The sequence below is a fragment of the Neoarius graeffei genome, chromosome 1 (assembly GCF_027579695.1).
Source record: "Neoarius graeffei isolate fNeoGra1 chromosome 1, fNeoGra1.pri, whole genome shotgun sequence".
Lineage (NCBI taxonomy): Eukaryota > Metazoa > Chordata > Actinopteri > Siluriformes > Ariidae > Neoarius > Neoarius graeffei.
The window spans coordinates 23,899,541-23,919,383 of NC_083569.1; the positions used below are offsets into that span (position 1 = coordinate 23,899,541).

At 44.5% G+C, this 19,843-nt stretch overlaps 1 protein-coding gene and 1 non-coding gene across 2 annotated transcripts in view; both read right to left on the reverse strand.

Annotated features, from left to right (window-relative positions):
- Window positions 1-19,843, reverse strand: part of LOC132892138 (NACHT, LRR and PYD domains-containing protein 12-like) — a 445,190-nt gene that overhangs the window by 170,216 nt on the left and 255,131 nt on the right. The window lies entirely within an intron of this gene.
- Window positions 18,336-18,408, reverse strand: trnat-ugu (transfer RNA threonine (anticodon UGU)). The gene has a single exon. It is a non-coding gene; the product is annotated as a tRNA-Thr (tRNA).

A 19,843-nucleotide genomic window follows, 5' to 3' on the forward strand; every position in this document is an offset into this window, starting at 1 on the left:
ATGGAGCAGAGGATTTCAACGATGAGGACAACACAGAACACCAGGTGGATCAACAGGAAGAGGATACGGAGACACGAGAGAATGACACTGACACACAAGATGCTAAGCGTGATCACCAGACTGAAACCTCATGCAGTGACCAAGAGGATGCTGACCAGTCACCTGTCCGAGAGGGAAAAGAAAAATCCTTTGAGAATAAGAAAACAAAAATGAAGGTTTACTTACCACAAGTTAGGGCTGCCTACTATGGCACATGAATAAGTAACATGGATGAGCAGATTCATAAGCTAAGTACTTGTAGCGCCCCTTTGCTGTGCAGGCATTAATAGGGGTGGCTATCCTGAGTTCTTTAAATAGAGTGGTATCTCTACCTTTAATGTACGTTGTCGTCTGTTTTTAGCAAGACTGCTTAAACTAATGAGCATTAAATCTTCTTTTAAATAAATGTCTTTTGACTTACCTTTAGGCGGCATGGTGGTGTAGTGGTTAGCGCTGTTGCCTCACAGCAAGAAGATCCGGGTTCGAGCCCCGTGGCCGGCGAAGGCCTTTCTGTGTGGAGTTTGCATGTTGTCCGCGTGGGTTCCCTCCGGGTGCTCCGGTTTCCCCCATAGTCCAAAGACATGGAGGTTAGGTTAACTGGTGACTCTAAATTGGCCATAGGTGTGAATGGTTGTCTGTATCTATGTGTCAGCCCTGTGATGATCTGGCGACTTGTCCAGGGTGTACCCTGCCTTTCGCCCGTAGTCAGCTGGGATAGGCTCCAGCTTGCCTGCGACCCTGTAGAACAGGATAAAGTGGCTAGAGATAACGAATGAGATGAGACTTACCTTTAAATGTTAAGTACCATATAACCTCCAACAATATTTGTCTACCTTTAGGTGATAGCCCAAGCTAAATGTCAAGGATTCAATGCAAATAACCATTCAGAGACAACAGAAGGATTATAAAAAATACAGTAACTATTTACTAGAAAAAGGTTTAAATATACACGTTAAGTTGGATTTGTAAACAAAATAGCCATAGCTTGTTCTCAACTCACTCAATACAGTGGTGCTTGAAAGTTTGTGAACCCTTTAGAATTTTCTATATTTCTGCATAAATATGACCTAAAACATCATCAGATTTTCACACAAGTCCTAAAAGTAGATAAAGAGAACCCAGTTAAACAAATGAGACAAAAATATTCTTCTTGGTCATTTACTTATTGAGGAAAATGATCCAATATTACATATCAGTGAGTGGCAAAAGTATGTGAACCTTTGCTTTCAGTATCTGGTGTGACCCCCTTGTACAGCAATAACTGCAACTAAACATTTCTGGTAACTGTTGATCAGTCCTGCACACTGGCTTGGAGGAATTTTAGCCCGTTCCTCCATACAGAACAGCTTCAACTCTGGGATGCCGGTGGGTTTCCTCACATGAACTGCTCGCTTCAGGTCCTTCCATAACATTTTGATTGGATTAAGGTCAGGACTTTGACTTGGCCATTCCAAAACATTAACTTTATTCTTCTTTAACCATTCTTTGGTAGAACGACTTGTGTGCTTAGGGTCGTTGTCTTGCTGCATGACCCACCATCTCTTGAGCTTCAGTTCATGGACAGATGTCCTGACATTTTCCTTTAGAATTCACTGGTATAATTCAGAATTCATTGTTCCATCAATGATGGCAAGCCGTCCTGGCCCAGATGCAGCAAAACAGGCCCAAACCATGATACTACCACCACCATGTTTCACAGATGGGATAAGGTTCTTATGCTGAAATGCAGTGTTTTCCTTTCTCCAAACATAATGCTTTTCATTTAAACCATAAAGTTCTATTTTGGTCTCATCCGTCCACAAAACATTTTTCCAATAGCCTTCTGGCTTGTCCATGTGATCTTTAGCAAACTGCAGATGAGCAGCAATGTTCTTTTTGGAGAGCAGTGGCTTTCTCCTTGCAACCCTGCCATGCACACCATTGTTGTTCAGTGTTCTCCTGATGGTGGACTCATGAACATTAACATTAGCCAATGTGAGAGAGGCCTTCAGCTGCTTCGAAGATACCCTGGGGTCCTTTGTGACCTCGCCGACTATTACACGCCTTGCTCTTGGCGTGATCTTTGTTGGTCAACCATTCCTGTGGAGGGTAACAATGGTCATGAATTTCCTCCATTTGTACACAATCTGTCTGACTGTGGATTGGTGGAGTCCAAACTCTTTAGAGATGGTTTTGTAATCTTTTCCAGCCTGATGAGCATCAACAACGCTTTTTTTTTAGGTCCTCAGAAATCTCCTTTGTTCGTGCACTTCTACAAACGTGTGTTGTGAAGATCAGACTTTGATCGATCCCTGTTCTTTAAATAAAATAGGGTGCCCACTCACACCTGATTGTCATCCCACTGATTGAAAACACCTGACTCGAATTTCACCTTCTGTTAGGACTGGGACTGTTTTGGCCTCTAGAGGCCGCTGTTATTTCCTTTTCTTGTCATGTTTGTTTTGGCCTCTAGAGGCCGCCACTGTTCCTGTGTTTTGTGTTTGTCTTTATTGCCTGTTTTGTCTTCATTAGTGTCACCTGTGTTCAATTTAGTTTGTGTATAAATACCCCTCTGTTTGTTCCCTTGTCACGGAGTCTTTTTCCTATGTTATGCTGTTAGTGCTAGTTCCCTCTGTCCCATGTACCTTGCCTGTGTCTTTGTCTTCTTGGTTTTTGCTTCTTTCTTTTGGACTTTGTGGATTTTGTTTTTTGACCTTTTTGATCTTCTGAGTGTTTGAGTTTTTGCCTTTTTTCTTATTTGGATTTTGGACTTTAACCCTTTGGATATTTTTATTTTTGTTATCTTCTGAGCTTTTGGATTTTCTTTTAGTTTTTTTCCATCGGATTGTAAATATTGTACATAGTGTAAATAAACTGTTTTTTGATACTCTACTTTCGCCTCACGCCTCTGCACTTGAGTCATCCCCCTGGTGGCCTAGTGGGGGTTTGCTGGATTATCACACCAGTGACCCGGGTTCGAATCCCAGCAAAACCCTAACAGAAAGACTCTGTCATGACCGACTCAGCAGAGGCTTCTTCGTCTGTCTACCTGTCCACTCATGGACGGACTCTCGCAAGCCAACGTGAGACCCTTGCTTGCCATGAGGTACTGCTTCAGCAGATTGGGAGAACCCTGGCACAGCTGACTTCTCTGCCCCCATCTCCTCCGCCTGATTCTGCTCCAGTGCCTCCTGCCATGCTGCCTTCTTCACCTCGCGAACCCAGCCTTCCTGCACCACAGAGGTATGACGGCAAGCACAGTGAGTGTCGAGAATTTCTTACCCAGTGTCAACTCACCTTTGAGCTTCAGCCTACCACCTACACTACGGATCACCGCAAGATTGCCTTTGTGATAACCTTGTTAGCTGGTAAGGCGTGAGCCTGGGCTACTGCTATCTGGAAGAGACAGGAACCTGAGTGCTCTGATTTCCAGCTGTTTACTGAGGAGATGCTGCGTGTCTCAGAACACGCAGCCAGAAAGCTCATGTCCATCCGGCAAGGGGGAAGCGTCGCAGACTACGCCATCTCGTTCCGGATGCTTGCAGCAGTAAGCCTTCCACCATGGTCTGTCTTACCCCATCAAAGACGGTCTGGCTTCTGGATGCCCAAGTGACCTCGAAACACTGATCTCACATTCTACTTGTCTGGACAACAGGATGAGCGAACGCCGCCAAGTCCTGAGCCTCCCCTGCCTCTAACTGGAGCCCATCTACCTCCTCCAGTGACTGTCCAGAACCCATGCAAGTGGGCCGTACTCGCCTCTCCGCATCTGAGAGGGAGCGCAGAAGGAGGGACAAGTGCTGCATCTACTGTGGCAAGCCTGGTCACTTCCGAGCATCATGTCCCGAACTTTCGGGAAAAGGACCGCCCCGTTCAGCCGAGGGAGGGTTGTGACGGGGCCTACCCTCTCTCCCGGACTCCCTGGCCAAGGAATCTACATCCCGGTCTCCATCTCCTGGGGTGAGTCCGTCCACTCTTGTCAAGCTTTGTTAGACTCAGGGGCGGCTGGAAACTTTATGGATATTCACTTCGCCCAAAGTATCAATGTCCCGACTGCACCTCTTGAAGTCCCACTGTCTGTGTCTGCCCTGGATGGCCAAGCCTTAGGTGATGGAAGAGTCACCTAAGTAACTTCTCCAGTCTTCCTCCAGTCTCAAGGTCACAAGGAAGAAATATCCCTGCACCTGATTCCTTCACCTGAGTTCCCAGTTATTCTAGGTCTCCCTTGGCTTACCCGCCACAACCCTCGTATAGACTGGGTCACTAGCCAGGTTGTGGAGTGGGGTCCTGCTTGCTATGCCTCTTGTCTGCTCTCTAGCTCTCCTGTGTCTCCTGCCGAGCCTCCTGATCTCACCGAGTTATCTCAAGTTCCCACAGAGTACTGGGATCTTAAGGAAGTTTTCAGCAAGAGCAGGGCCACCGTTCTTCCTCTGCACCGTGCCTACGACTGTGCCATCGACTTGCTCCCTGGGACTACCCCTCCTCGTGGCAGACTGTTTTCCCTTTCTCAGCCAGAACGCAAGGCCATGGAGGAATACCTCAAAGACGCCCTGGTCTCTGGGTTCATTCGACCCTCCACCTCACCCGCTGGTGCCGGCTTCTTCTTTGTCGGCAAGAAGGATGGGGGGCTCCGGCCATGTATTGATTATAGGGGCCTGAACAAGATCACCGTGCGCAACCGCTATCCCCTTCCACTGATGTCCACAGCATTCAACCTGCTCCAAGGCACCACCATCTTCACCAAGTTGGACTTACAGAACGCATACCACCTCGTCCGTATCCGACAGGGAGACGAGTGGAAGACCGCCTTTAACACCCCGTCAGGGCACTACGAGTACCAGGTGATGCCCTTCGGACTCACCAACGCACCAGCTGTTTTTCAGGCCCTAATCAACGACATCTTGAGGGACATGATTAACCTGTACTATGGGTGGTAAAAGAGAGCAACTGGACTTGCTTGAAGATTCTTGAAGACGTTTCACCTCTCATCCGAAAGGCTTCTTCAGTTCTGTCTGACTGGTAGGGAGTATCAGGTATTTATCCTCTCTGATACTCCCTACCAGTCAGACAGAACTGAAGAAGCCTTTTGGATGAGAGGTGAAACGTCTTCAAGAATCTTCAAGCAAGTCCAGTTGCTCTCTTTTACCACCCATAGTTACTATGACCTGGATGACTGAGAATATTCGCAGACACGATTAACCTGTACGTTTTTGTCTACCTTGACGACATCCTTATATTTTCCAAGACCATGCAGGAGCACCGCCACCATGTCCGCCAGGTTCTCCAGAGGCTGCTACAGAACAATCTGTTCGCCAAGGCCCAGAAATGCGAATTTCATGTTCCCGAGGTCTCCTTTCTGGGTTTTATCGTACGGACAGGCCAACTCCAAATGGACCCAGCCAAGACCCTGGCCGTCCGGGACTGGCCCACTCCCAAGTCCATCAAAGAGGTTCAACAGTTCTTAGGATTTGCTAACTTCTACTGCAAATTTATCAGGAACTTTAGTTCTGTAGCAGCACCCGTGTCGGACCTCACCAAAGGGACAGGTGGATCTTATGTCTGGTGTCCTCAGGTGGAAAAGGTGTTCAAAGACCTCAAGGACCGCTTCTGCATGGCACCCATTCTGGTCCTCCCGGACACCTCCCAACCATTCATCGTGGAGGTGGATGCCTCAGACAGTGGTGTCGGCGCAGTGCTCTCTCAACGTTCGGAAGGAAAGCTGCACCCCTGCGCTTACTTCTCCCACCGCCTGAGTCCTGCGGAGTCCTGGTACGATGTGGGGGATCGAGAACTGCTAGCGGTCAAACTGGCCCTTGAGGAGTGGAGGCACTGGCTGGAGGGAGCGCAACATCCATTCCTGGTTTGGACTGACCACAAGAACCTGGAGTACCTCCAGCAAGCCAAGAGACTTAACCCTCGACAGGCTAGGTGGGCCCTGTTTTTCAGTCGGTTTGACTTCACCCTCTCGTACCGCCCCGGCTCCAAGAACACCAAACCTGACGCACTGTCCAGGCTGTTCTCTGCCACTAACAGGGAGAGTGAAGTCGGGCCTATCATCCCTATATCCCGGATTGTGGCTCCTGTCCGCTGGGGTATTGAGGAGACCGTTCGACAAGCTCAACACCGGGACCCTGATCCTGGGACCGGGCCACCAGGCCTCCTGTATGTCCCTCGTCATGTCCAGGCCAAGGTTCTCCAGTGGGGTCACTCTTCCCCTCTCACCGCCCACCCGGGAGCTCGGAGGACCCTGGACTTCCTGAAAAGACGCTTCTGGTGGCCTAACATGGAGAAGGAAGTGAGATCATTTGTCCTGTCCTGTGAGGTCTGCACCAGAACCAAGAACCCGCGACAGCGTCCCCAGGGTCTCCTGCATCCTCTGCCTATTCCCCGGCATCCCTGGTCCCACGTGGCGGTCGACTTCATCACGGGTCTCCCCGAGTCTCAAGGTAACACTGTCATATTGGTCATAGTGGACAGATTCTCCAAGGCCTGCCACTTTATTCCACTGTGCAAACTCCCCTCTGCCCTTGACACTGCTAAATTGTTGTTCACTCATGTCTTCCGAGTTTTTGGTCTCCCTCAGGACATCGTCTCTGACTGGGGGCCCCAGTTCTCCTCCCAAGTATGGCACGGCTTCTACAAGAGCATCGGGGCCACTGCCAGCCTCTCCTCTGGGTTCCACCCCCAGTCCAACAGCCAGACGGAGAGGCTCAACCAGGACCTGGAAACCACCCTGCGAGGCCTGGCTATGGATAACCCGACATCGTGGAGCACCTGGCTGCCGTGGGCAGAGTACGCCCACAACACCCTGCAGTCATCGGCCACCAAGCTGTCGCCATTCCAGTGCCAATTCGGGTTCCAGCCACCTCTGTTCCTGGACCAGGAGGAGGACGCTGGGGTGCCCTCGGTCAACCATTATGTGAGACAGTGTCGCAAGACCTGGAGCAAGGTCAGGAGGACACTCATCCAGACCTCCAGTACCAACCAGACTCAGGCCAACCGCCATAGGAGACCTGCCCACACTTTCCGCCCTGGGCAGCGGGTTTGGCTGTCCACCAAGGACCTTCCGCTGCGGGTGGAGAACCGCAAGCTTGCTCCTCGCTACATTGGCCCCTTCAAGGTTGTACGCAGAGTTAACCCTGTCTCCTACCGGCTCCAGTTACCACGTACGCTAAGGATCAACCCCACATTCTATGTTTCCCTGTTGTGGCCCGTACTGACGTCCACGTATGCCCCTGCCCCTAGGAACCCCCCACCCCCTCACATCTTCCAGGGTCAGACTGTGTTCACCGTGTGCCGCCTGCTGGACTCCCGCTGGGTTCGCGGGGGCCTCCAATATCTTGTGGACTGGGAGGGCTATGATCCTGAGGAGCGCTGCTGTGTCCCAGCTCGGGACATACTTGATAAGGAACTTTGTCGGGACTTCCATTCGGCCCATCCAGATCGCCCTGGGAACGTCAGGAGACACTCCTAGAGGGGGGGGGGTCCTGGTAGGACTGGGACTGTTTTGGCCTCTAGAGGCTGCTGTTATTTCCTTTTCTTGTCATGTTTGTTTTGGCCTCTAGAGGCCGCCACTGTTCCTGTGTTTTGTGTTTGTCTTTATTGCCTGTTTTGTCTTCATTAGTGTCACCTGTGTTCAATTTAGTTTGTGTATAAATACCCCTCTGTTTGTTCCCTTGTCACGGAGTCTTTTTCCTATGTTATGCTGTTAGTGCTAGTTCCCTTTTGGGGAACTAGCTTTTGGATTTTCTTTTAGTTTTTTTCCATCGGATTGTAAATATTGTACATAGTGTAAATAAACTGTTTTTTGATACTCTACTTTCGCCTCACGCCTCTGCACTTGAGTCATCCCCCTGGTGGCCTAGTGGGGGTTTGCTGGATTATCACACCAGCGACCTGCGTTCAAATCCCAACAAAACCCTAATACCTTCAGATTAATTGCTAATCCTAGAGGTTCACATACTTTTGCCACTCACAGATATGTAATATTGGATCATTTTCCTCAATAAATAAATGACAGAGTATAATATTCTTGTCTCATTTGTTTAACTGGGTTCTCTTTATCTACTTGTGTGAAAATCTGATGATGTTTTAGGTCATATTTATGCAGAAATGTAGAAAATTCTAAAGGGTTCACAAACTTTCAAGCACCACTGTATGTTTTGATCCAACTGACCACACAATCAACAGTTCCATTTCACTTGAAATATTAACACCCGACTCTTAGCTGTAGCTGGCAAATATATATCTATCAACTAAAGACATAAAGTGTGTAAATTTGGGTCCCCAGCCAGTCGTCAGTCCCAAGGTGCAGGCCTGTATCTTTGCTCGGGTGCGGTGAAGCCTTAAAACAATATGGCTGCTTTGCGGCAAAGCCACAAAAGAAGAGAAGAAGTGTGCGCATGGCTTGTCCTCCTGACCGTGATGGTGATGCTGTGGAGCGGAGATGTCGTCACTCCTGGTTCCTGGTGCTCACGGAGATCTTGGAACTGCGTAGAGTCTTCTACTCTTGGGCAAAGTCCTCTGAACTCCTCTAACTTGGTCTCCTCGTTGTGAGCTCTGTCCGAGTTCTCCACATTTACACTGTTATAACACCATAATATCACTGTAGAATGTCTCTCAAAGGACTCACTGTCCGTGTATCTCGGCACATTCACAATCATTTATCTCAACTTGGTATTTTACTCTTCAAACGCAGCAGAGTCCCAGCGCACTTTTCACTCACTTCCTCCTTCTTCTCCACCTCCTCTCATTCTGTTCTCGTTCTCCTCACGCATCCCTTCCTGTTTCCACCTGACCTTTGCCCCAACTACTAATCGCCTCACAAAATACACTCAAAGCAAAATCACACATTTCAATTTATTTTACAAATGTATAGAAAATAAAACATTCTCACAGTATTTCCAGCTTCTTCAACTTAAAGAAACAAAATCCATCATGTAAATATCAGGACACGTGACCTTGAGCCATGAAATTCAAAACCTATTGCATTCAGTGCAATACAAAACTCTGAATACTTTTAACCCTTTTAAATCCTATTTATGAATCAATGTGGCCTATTTTTCAAAGGGCTCCATACTGTAGTAAGTTGTTATAGCAGCAATAAGACTGTGACTCTCGAGCATTTCACACCCCTGACAGATTTATTTGTTTATTTATTTGATGTAGTTCCTTGTTGTTTAGTGATGATGTTGAGACAGTTGTGTTCTTCCATGTACAGTGGTGCTTGAAAGTTTGTGAACCCTTTAGAATTTTCTATATATCTGCATAAATATGACCTAAAACATCATCAGATTTTCACACAAGTCCTAGAAGTAGATAAAGAGAACCCAGTTAAACAAATGAGACAAAAATATTATACTTGGTCATTTATTTATTGAGGAAAATGATCCAATATTACATATATGTGAGTGGCAAAAGTATGTGAACCTCTAGGATTAGCAGTTAATTTGAAGGTGAAATTAGAGTCAGGTGTTTTCAGTCAATGGGATGACAATCAGGTGTGAGTGGGCACCCTGTTTTATTTAAAGAACAGGGATCTATCAAAGTCTGATCTTCACAACACATGTTTGTGGAAGTATATCATGGCATGAACAAAGGAGATTTCTGAGGACCTCAGAAAAAACGTTGTTGATGCTCATCAGGTTGGAAAAGGTTACAAAACCATCTCTAAAGAGTTTGGACTTCACCAATCCACAGTCAGACAGATTGTGTACAAATGGAGGAGATTCACGACCATTGTTACCCTCCCCAGGAGTGGGCGACCAACAAAGATCACTCCAAGAGCAAGGCGTGTAATAGTCGGCGAGGTCACAAAGGACCCCAGGGTAACTTCTAAGCAAATGAAGGCCTCTCTCACATTGGCTAATGTTAATATTCGTGAGTCCACCATCAGGAGAACACTGAACAACAATGGTGTGCATGGCAGGGTTGCAAGGAGAAAGCCACTGCTCTCCAAAAAGAACATTGCTGCTCATCGGCAGTTTGCTAAAGATCACATGGACAAGCCAGAAGGCTATTGAAAAAATTTTGTGGACGGATGAGAACAAAATAGAACTTTTTGGTTTAAATGAGAAGCGTTATGTTTAGAGAAAGTAAAACACTGCATTCCAGCATAAGAACCTTATCCCATCTGTGAAACATGGTGGTGGTAGTATCATAGTTTGGGCCTGTTTTGCTGCATCTGGGCCAGGACGGCTTGCCATCATTGATGGAACAATGAATTCTGAATTATACCAGCAAATTCTAAAGGAAAATGTCAGGACATCTGTCCATGAACTGAATCTCAAGAGAAGGTGGGTCATGCAGCAAGACAACGACCCTAAGCACACAAGTCGTTCTACCAAAGAATGGTTAAAGAAGAATAAAGTGAATGTTTTGGAATGGCCAAGTCAAAGTCCTGACCTTAATCCAATGGAAATGTTGTGGAAGGACCTGAAGCGAGCAGTTCATGTGAGGAAACCCACCGGCATCCCAGAGTTGAAGCTGTTCTGTATGGAGGAACGGGCTAAAATTCCTCCAAGCCGGTGTGCAGGACTGATTGACAGTTACCGCAAATGTTTAGTTGCAGTTATTGCTGCACAAGGGGGTCACACCAGATATTGAAAGCAAAGGTTCACATACTTTTGCCACTCACAGATATGTAATATTGGATCATTTTCCTCAATAAATAAATGACCAAGTATAATATTTTTGTCTCATTTGTTTAACTGGGTTCTCTTTATCTACTTTTAGGACTTGTGTGAAAATCTGATGATGTTTTAGGTCATATTTATGCAGAAATATAGAAAATTCTAAAGGGTTCACAAACTTTCAAGCACCACTGTAGTTGTGGCTCACAGGACGATCTGTGCTCCTGTGCTTTAAACGGAGATGGAATGCGTTGGGAGAGGTTGTTCCTCCGTTACGCCACAAGAGGGAGTATGCAGCTAGGCACATTCATTGTGATGCGGTGCGCCGAGCAAGACAAGCCTGTATAAAACTGACAACCCAGTCCTCGCAGACGGTGCCGCAGACAGTGTCTGCATAGCCCCCCCACCTTCGCAGACGCTCTGCACGCACCTCCCAAAAATTGTGACCACCGCAGAAGCCTCGCAGACAGCGCCGCAGACAAGAGGGCTCTGATTGGTCCACTCTACATCCGCTGTACACGCACTTCCGCTTCCCTACTTTCCCGGTTTGGTTTGTTTTCACGACCGGCATTTTTAAAAACACGAGCGAAGATGGAGCAGCATGAAGAGCGGTTGATTGAGGAAGTGAGGAAGTACGGACATCTATACGACTCCAGTTCTAGTCATTATAAAAAAAAAAAGTTCTAGTCATTATAAGTAACCGGAGGATAAACACTCCACTAACCACACCCACCAACTACTCCTAGCGACTTCGCGCCCCCTTGCGTTGTGCCGGTGAATAACATCGCGCACGCCTATTATCCCCGCTCAACAATAAATTACAACTGTCTGCAAAAAGCTATCTGCGAAAGCCTTGTCGCACGAGCATGCAGAGGCCTTAACACTGCATTCTATCTGTATTTGGCAGAGTTTGAGTTGACAAAAAGCGCATCAGTAAACACACAGTCAAAAGCCGCACTGAGTTTGGACTCTTCTTAATTCACATGTGCAACACAAAGACACCGAGCTGTGTTCACTCTCACAGTGTCCCGGTCAAACCCTCTCAATAACAGCATCACATTCAACTCAAGCAAAGACACTTCATCACCGGATACACAGTTTTACCTTTGAGAAGGTGATAAAGGGAGATTGGGTTCAAAAAGAAAAGAGAAATAGTGTTAATAATCATCACAACAACAACAATAAAGAGCACAACATTCCCCCTTTCCTCATTCACATCCGGCTTTAAGATGAGGCGGAGGAGCTCTGTGTTCTCTATACATCAAAAAAGCTTCAACATGAACAAAAAGGAGATGTTTACTTTGTAAATTCACCACAACGCAAAGTAAACAAGGTGTAAAAACTTTCCCAGTTCCATCTCGTTTCCTGTGAAGGTGAATGTAGCCCAGCCTGCTAAAGGTACAGACAAAAAATAAATACATTTTAAAAGTAATAAATAATTTGTTAAATGCTATTAAAAGCAATTAAGTTCATATACGGTGTTTATTTAAAAAGTTATAATACATTTACAAAGTAAAATAATTCTAAAAACAGTTGATGATGAAATGTTTGTCATGTTTTAAATAAAGTTCATTGAAATTCAAATAGCTTGCTTGTCGTACACAGGTAAAACCGCGCCCAGTTCCTCCCTGACCTCCATGCCAAACTGTCTATCTTGCTAATTCTTTAATTGTATTGGATGTGATAAACTCGGAGCCAATCAGATCATTGTTGGGGTGGGATGTCACAGAGACCCCGCAGTGTGTGAATTTAGAGAAGGAGAGAGACGAGAGACGATCAGCAGACAGACAGAGAGAATATTCGAGCCGGAGAATTATGACAAATCCCGTGGTGGATGCAGAGTTTACCGACGGGTAAAAGTCATTAGGAGGCTTGCAGAAGGAAAATACTTCTGTGTGCTTATGTTATGCTGTTTCTGTACGTTACAGTGTGAACATTGTAAATGCTATTCGTGATTAGCGTATTAGCCGCTAGCAATGTTAGCACCTGTTGTATAGATGCATTAGTGTGTATTGCTTTGCACTGTTCCCGTGTGTTGATGTTGTAAGTTCAGCTAAAGTCATAATGGACTTGGACTGAGTTTATTGAAGCTTTGAAATGAGAACAGAGACTAGGAAACTTGTTTATGTTCGCTTAAGGATAAGACCAGGAGGCATTCCTTGGACTTTTTGAAAAGTATAGAAGATTCCGGTCAGCAGCTGTTCTGCTCTTCTTCACACGTGTCCTCGTGTTCCAGCACCAGATCCCTTTTCTTCATCAGCAGCTCATCACTCAGCAAACCCAGTGACTGAGGAGGCTGTGAGGAACTAAACTGTTGCACATATAATATATACAGTACCAGTGAAAAGTTTGGAAACACCTTCAAATTCAATGTTTTTATTTTTTTTTTATTACCTCCGCCAAGGAGGTTATGTTTTCGGTAGCGGTTTGTTTGTTGGTTTGTCTGTTAGCAACATTACGGAAAAAGTTATGAACGGATTGCTCTGAAATTTTTTCCAGAAGTGTGACTGGGCACAAGTAACACTCCATTAAATTTTGGCAATGATCCGGATCATCTTCTGGATCCAGGATTTTTTTAAAGGATTCTTTATCATTGCGAGATAGGCCCATTTTTGGAATTTTTGCATATAACTCCATCACAAATGACCAGAGTGTTTGGTAAAAAAAAAAAAATACATCCAGTAAAAGGATCTCCATGAGTTCTATAAAGTATCAAAGTTTGATCCGGATCCAGACAAAATTCTGGATACTATGATCCAGATGCAATAATTTTGATGTTATCTTTCATGTAATAAAGATTTTTTTGTTTGTTTTTCATTGGATTGAATTTAGTATTTATTGTTGTTTGATATGTATACATTGATGTATGCTTATGTAATGTTGTAACCTATTGGTATATAACTTTTGAATATGACAAATTAATATAAATTACCTTTTTTAATTTTTCTCTGACTTTTTAATCTCACACATATGACACAATATCTCGTATGTGAGAATTAGTATCTGATTTTAGATGCAAGTCTCAATATGTGGTGAAATGAGCTGCTTGGCGGAGGTCTGCGCTCTCCGAGTGCTTTTCTAGTTTTTTTCCCCTACATTGTAAATGAATACTGAAGTCATCCAGACTATGCAGCAACACGTAAGGAATCATTTGGTAAACTTTAAAATGTTAATCAAACCAAAATATGTTTTAGATTTTAGATTCTTCAAAGTAGGCACATTTTGCTTTGATTACTGTACAGCTTTGCACATTCTTGACATTCTCTCAATCAGCTTCATGAGGTAATCACTCGAAATGCTTTTCCAACAGTCTTGAAGGAATTCTCAGAGGTGCTGAGCACTCGTTGGCTGCTTTGCCTTCACTCTGCGGTCCAGCTCATCCCAAACTTTTTCGGACTGACTGACCTTCATTTCTTAAAGTAATGGACTGGCGTTTTTCTTTACTTAGTTGAGGAGTTCTTGGCATAATGTGGATTAGAACAGTACTCAAATAGGGCCATTCACTGTATACCAACTCTACCTCTTCACAACACAACTGATGGTCTCAAACACATTAAGGGGTCAAGAAATTCAAGAAATTAACTCTTGACAAGGCACAGCTGTAAACTGAAAGCCATTCCAGGTTACTAAAGCGGCTAGAGATAATGAGATGAGATGAGAAGGTTAGATCATATTTAACCCAACAGGCCACCCAACTGCTGGTACAAACAATGGTCATCTCCCGCCTTGACTACTGCAATGCCCTTCTAACAGGCCTCCCAGCCTGTGTTGTGAAGCCACTTCAGATGATCCAGAATGTAGCAGCGCACCTGGTCTTCAATCAGCCCAAAAGGGCACATGTGACCCCTCTGCTAATTGAATTACATTGGTTACCCCTGGCTGCACACATTAAATTCATATCACTAATGCTAGCCTACAAAGTGCTTACTGGGTCTGCACCTACTTACTTGAGTGCTCTGATAAAGGCTAAGGTTACTCTTTCTCAACTCCGGATATCAAAAGAACGCCGTTTGGCAGTTCCAGCACCGCGCACAAGACAATCCAGACTCTTTTCATGTGTCGTCCCACGCTGGTGGAATGACCTACCGAGCGCTACCAGAGCAGGGGCGTCCCTGTCTGTCTTCAAGAAAGTCTTGAAGACCCAGCTCTTCAGAGAACACCTCTTGTCTTGCACTTAGACTTTACACCCCCCCTCCCCTCCACTGCACTCATCTTGCACTTGATTCCACTTTTGCACTCACACTCTAAAGCTCCCTCTAGTGATATTCATTTTAAGACTTCTTCTATGTAGCTTGATTGTTAATTCTCTTTTTGTAAGTCGCTTTGGATAAAAGCGTCTGCTAAATGCATAAATGTAAATGTGATGGCAAACAGTGATTAATGATGAGCATGGCTTATGACACCAGTTATACTGATCAATTCAAACAGTATGGACAAGGAAAGAAAACAGCAATACACTAGCGACAGGTCAGTTGATGGTAAAGTGGTGGCAAAAGGCTGCCTGCGCACTGCGCACGCTCTGTTAGCTTAGCTTTAATATCGCCTGCATGGTTTGGCTCCTGTTACAACTTGGCCCACGAGGGGAAACCTTTCAATCAAAGACCTTGAAAACTTTATATATTTTGCTTACTTTTCGGTGAAATTTGCCATTCTGCATTCAAAATAAGAAAGCATGTCACCTATGATTTTGGTGTAGAGCAGAGGAAAAACCTGGGTGGGGGAGGGGTGGTTTCTGTCCCGCTCAATCCACAGAAATGACGTCAGAGAGCAGATTATCTCGCGAGCGCAGTGAGTTTCTAAGATGGACACAGTGCCAAAGATGAAAACGACAAACTCCAGATGTGTCGTGTTCTGTGACAGATGGCTGACTGGCTTTATTGGAACTGTTAGAGAGCAGCAACTGCAAGTCGTGCGGATTCGTCATTCTAAATGACATGCTTTGCAGGCTGCTTTAGAACATCCCCACACCAACACTAGCTCTATCGGTATTTACTCACCACGGAAATCAGTTTAACCTTGAAAGGATATGGGACATGAAACATAAATGCACGCTATATGAGTTTCTTTCCATTAAAAATATGAATTAATTGCATCAACAAATACAAAATCATCTATTAAATTCAGCAAAATTGTTATATTCGTGATGATTATATGGCATTTCTGCTCGACTTCCGATATGCATTTTCTACAACCGGAAGAGCCGCTGTCATGTGATCATACGTCACAAAAACTTTCAGGCACAGCACAAGCGGGTAGATGAATGGAGAAGTGGATGACAAGAAAATTGTTTTTATAGTCTTTAAAGTACATTGGACATCATACATTGGACATCATGGTGTATTGTGCTGCTTATGGTTGCAATAATTCCAATGAGAAATGCTCTGGAGTAAGTTTTTTTGCATTCCCCAAGGACCCGAAGCTGAGGAAAGTGTGGGCTCACTACTGCCGTAGAAAAAACTTTGCACCTACTGTTTCCCACAAACTGTGTTCGGACCATTTCACAGAGGATTCTTTCAACTTTAATACTCAGGTACTGAACGAAATTAATTGCCAAGCCAAATTTACCTTCACTCGGAGTTGTACCATTATTTTTTAGACAGGGCGGACGAACCAGGGCATTCGCCCGCCTGGCCGTGCCCGACGAGGAGCGCTCTCGGCCGGCTTGGGAGGCAGACGGCAGCCCCTCCTGGAAGTGTGATTTTACCATGGGCCTCATGCGGAAAAATGCCGAGGTGCATTCGCTAAGCGACTGAAAGCCGAGGTAAGGATTAGTATTATAATTTTGGGTGTATCAATTATTGATTATCATAATTCTGACTCGTTTCGCCATTTTGAATGTTTTCATCTCGGACTCTGGAAGCATTGTATCTCAATCAATCTCGAAAAATATCAGCAAAAAAAAAATAGCTTGCAACGGACTTTAGCTAGATCTATGATGAACTTTCAATGTATGATACAAAAATAATACTTCTTTCAACAGATCATTAGCCTTTGAGCAGAATTGTTTTTAACTTACCAGGAAGTGTTATCGAGCCGACCGCTTTCAGTTTCATGGGGACTGAATGAACCCTCACTCTCAGAATCATCTGACCCGTCAGAGTAAATACAAGATCCATGTTCATGTGAATTTCCAGCTATCGGTTCGAATTGATAAGGTCTAACTTCACATCTCTGTGAAACATCGGGAATATCACTGTTGATGGTGTCCATTTCGGTAACCTGTTTACATTAGATTCCCAAGCGCTGGCTCCTTGGAAAGTTTTTGTTATGTCACGGGTTACGTGACCACCTACCTCATTAACGAATCCTTGTTTTACGCTGATGTATAAAAAAACTTGAATAATGTGATGATTTTCACATTTTTGACGCCCTGCAGTGATTTAGATGGCATTTCTTATGTCCTTTATACATAATTATGCCCAGAAAAAAATCAATGTCCCATATCCTTTAACTGAACCACACTCCTATCTGTAATTAAAATTTAAATCTTCATATTAGTGGCGCTCCTTCAGCCCATGTGAGCGGAGCCCCATAGGCATAGAATGTGGAGACATAAAGAAACCCATCGAGTTGTTTTCTGATGGTTTCGGTCCTGTGTGTGCATGCCTGCCGCCACAGGAAACCCAAGAACTAGTGAAGTAGAGTAGTAGTCAGGACAGTATAGTAGTGAGTAACTTGTCACTGTTGTCGCCTGACATTTTGTGCAACATAAGGAAACAGTATAGTAACTATAATGGTAAAGAAATAAAACAAAAGAGGCAGGCTATGATATAAGAAAATTCTACAAACCAGAAACAGATGGGCGCTCCACTTTTAGGCTAGCCTGGGAAATCCCATGCTGCTTTGCACAATCGTTCCGATCTGAAAAGACAGCATGGAAACTATGGTCTAAAGGCTCGCCTGAGTTAGGGAGCCAATCAGAGAGTGGGGAGGGGTGGAAAGATGGTGACGCGTACTACTCGACAAACGGAAGCTTGTAGTTTATTTGGGACTCCTAACAGCGCTAACCTCTCGGATATGCTCATTGTTTTTTTGGTCAAAAACATGTCTGTTGAATGTCCAAATACGGAGGGTCCAGCTTCTCTCATATTTGTCTTGCACAAACGGCAGTAATCGTTCGGTGCCATTGTTTTCCTATTTTTGTTTTGCCTTCTCTTTCTCTTTCCTTCTCTTCTTCGCTCTAACTACGTCACCGGGTACAACTGCCATGATTGGCCATGGGCTACGTATATGCCAAATGATAGACATTCGCAACGTCCAATAAACTGCCGTTGACAATCGTAAACCACACCTCCCCTACGAGAAATTCAATAGGCGGATTCCAGACCATATTTCACTTGTGATATGGGCTGGTGTTAACCAGACTACTTTTAGGCAGTGCCTCAATCTATATATTAGTCTTAATTTGAAGTCTTTTTTTGTTGTTGTTGACGTTATCATCTGTGCATTGATAGTGACTTGAGTGCAAAGTATTTTGCGGAAATTGCACACCAAAGACGCCCTCAGGTCCTCAGTCTCATTCAGAGTAATCTCACTGATCTTTAAACTGTCCATATGGGGCCATTCTCACCAGCAGAAAGTGGTCTTCAGGTGATGAGAAATCATGAGCAGCACTTTCTGGTGTCAGTGTTCTCAATATTCCCTCTTTTGTCTGGATCATCTTTTTACCTTAAAAGTACCCCTTACAGGCCCAAGTGATGATTGAACTCACGACCCCTGGTTTACAAGGCCAGTACTCTCACCACTGAGCTATGGAGCCTTGATTCTTTCACAGCTGCTGAAGCTTGGGGCCACACCAGAACCTTGAAGCCCCTGCACCGATCCTCAAAACAGCCCACAGAAATTGGTGTCACGTCACTCCCAACTTTAGTTCTTAGCTGCAGTTAGCTTCTTTTTACTATTTACCTCACAAAAAAAGACACACATTTTAAATAATGTGGTGTGTCAATCGTAGAGTGGGCTGTGGGCTGTACATTCTGGCTACTTTCTCATCTGAGCTAACAAAAACACTGGACAGGCCAAGCCCTCAAGAGACGAACCATAAGCACCATGAGTGACCTCCTGATCTTCAGGCTCTTCATGTGGGGTCATCCTCAGCAGCAGCCAATAGTTTTCAGGTGATGAGAACTCCAACTAAAAAAAAATCCAAACAGTATTTTTGGTTGCATGTCTGTGAAGATTCTCAGTCATCCAGGTCATAGTAAACTGTAGGTGGTAAAAGAGAGCAACTGAACTTGCTTGAAGATTCTTGAAGACGTTTCACCTCTCATCCAAATATTTCTTCTGTCTTAGAAGCCTTTCGGATGAGAGGTGAAACGTCTTCAAGAATCTTCAAGCAAGTCCTGTTGCTCTCTTTTACCACCCACAGTATTTTTGGTTCTTTTTTTTATCCTCCGCTCAAACGAAGTTTGGCGGGGGATATAGAAACGGGTTCCATCTAGTCATGTTTTCATTTCCAGGCCATATCTTTAAAACTACTGAAGATATATTCATGAAACCTTGTATACGTATCAAGCAACATGTGAACTGCTGCGTTTTGCTATTTTGGATTTTTGGAAAAAATTAATTTTCAAATTTTTACATAAAAAATAGATTTTGAATTAGTTCCTAAGAACAATGTTCATTTCCGGAGCATATATCCAAAACTATTCATGATACAGATTTGAAACTTGGTATGTATGTTAACAAGATAATGTATATGTGCCTTTTGATTCTAAGAAATGTGAGAAATTTTAATTTTTAGCTCACCTGGACCAAAGGTTTATGCCATGGGCTGCTGAGGTCAGTGTAAAGAGGTAGGGTTGGTTTCCTGCAGCAGAACTTGAAAAATGTGACAAATAATATCTTGAAACTTGGTATATAGTTGGCATATAGGGTGGGGGATATAAATGACTGTCTTCTTGTTGTTTTTAACTTGTAATTTTCTTAACCTCATGCTTTTTCCGTGTACATCTCATGGAGTTCTTGTCCCGAGTTTCCTAGTGCTAAAAGTTGGAATTGTGTAACCAGGAACTTACAAATATTTGCAGCATGATAAGAATCCTTTAGAGTTTTAATTGAAGTCTTTTGTTTATGATGTCAAAGGCTCACTGATAGAGACTTTAGAGACACCATAAGACACCTTCAGATCCTCAGTGATCTCACTGATCTTCAAACTGTCCGTATGAGGCCATTCTCACCAGCAGAAAGTGGTC